We start from the raw sequence: 743 nt of genomic DNA on the forward strand, positions 1-743 counted from the left end.
TCCCTCCTCTCTCTCTCTCTCTCTCTCTCTCTCTCATTCCTTGTTCTCTCTTTTAGGCATTAGATAAATTACTACATAATTTAGCCGAAGGTGCAACAACCGGTCCCGAAACATATTTCGTTAACTCACTTGCTATGTCGATTTTGCAAGCTTTACGAAGATAAATATAATTTCAACAAATGCGCGAAAGTAAATTGAAACGAGACCAAAATGCTACTTTTACACGTTTCCAGTCAGTCAAGAATCTAAGTACACATTCAATTCATCAAAGTCTTTTCAGTTATGTCACGGAAGTACAAATATGATTGTATATGTATGTAAATTATATGTGTAATACAAGTTTTGTCGCTAACATGAAAAGCTGAATATAATGAGCTACTTCAAGACTTATATAAGAAAATGTCGACATACATTTCCGAATTTTCTGTCTTTTGAGTAAATTACTATCTTTCCATATTGATTCGAAAAAAAACAAAAATTTCTATTCACAATTTAAAAACAATACAGAAATATGTATAAACATTTTAATTAATAAACGCATTTAAAATTTAAAAAAGTATTTAATCTTTTTATTTAAAAATATATGTATTAACTAATACATATTAATATACACTGTAAAAAATAAAAAAGTTAATTAAAAATGCATAATAGATTTTCTGATATTGGGTTGTCCGGAAAAGTTCGTGCCGACTAACCTATATAATTTAATAAATATATATATATATATATATATATATATATAT

This window comes from Atta cephalotes, assembly GCF_000143395.1.
Source record: "Atta cephalotes unplaced genomic scaffold scaffold00024, whole genome shotgun sequence".
In the NCBI taxonomy this organism is placed as follows: domain Eukaryota; kingdom Metazoa; phylum Arthropoda; class Insecta; order Hymenoptera; family Formicidae; genus Atta; species Atta cephalotes.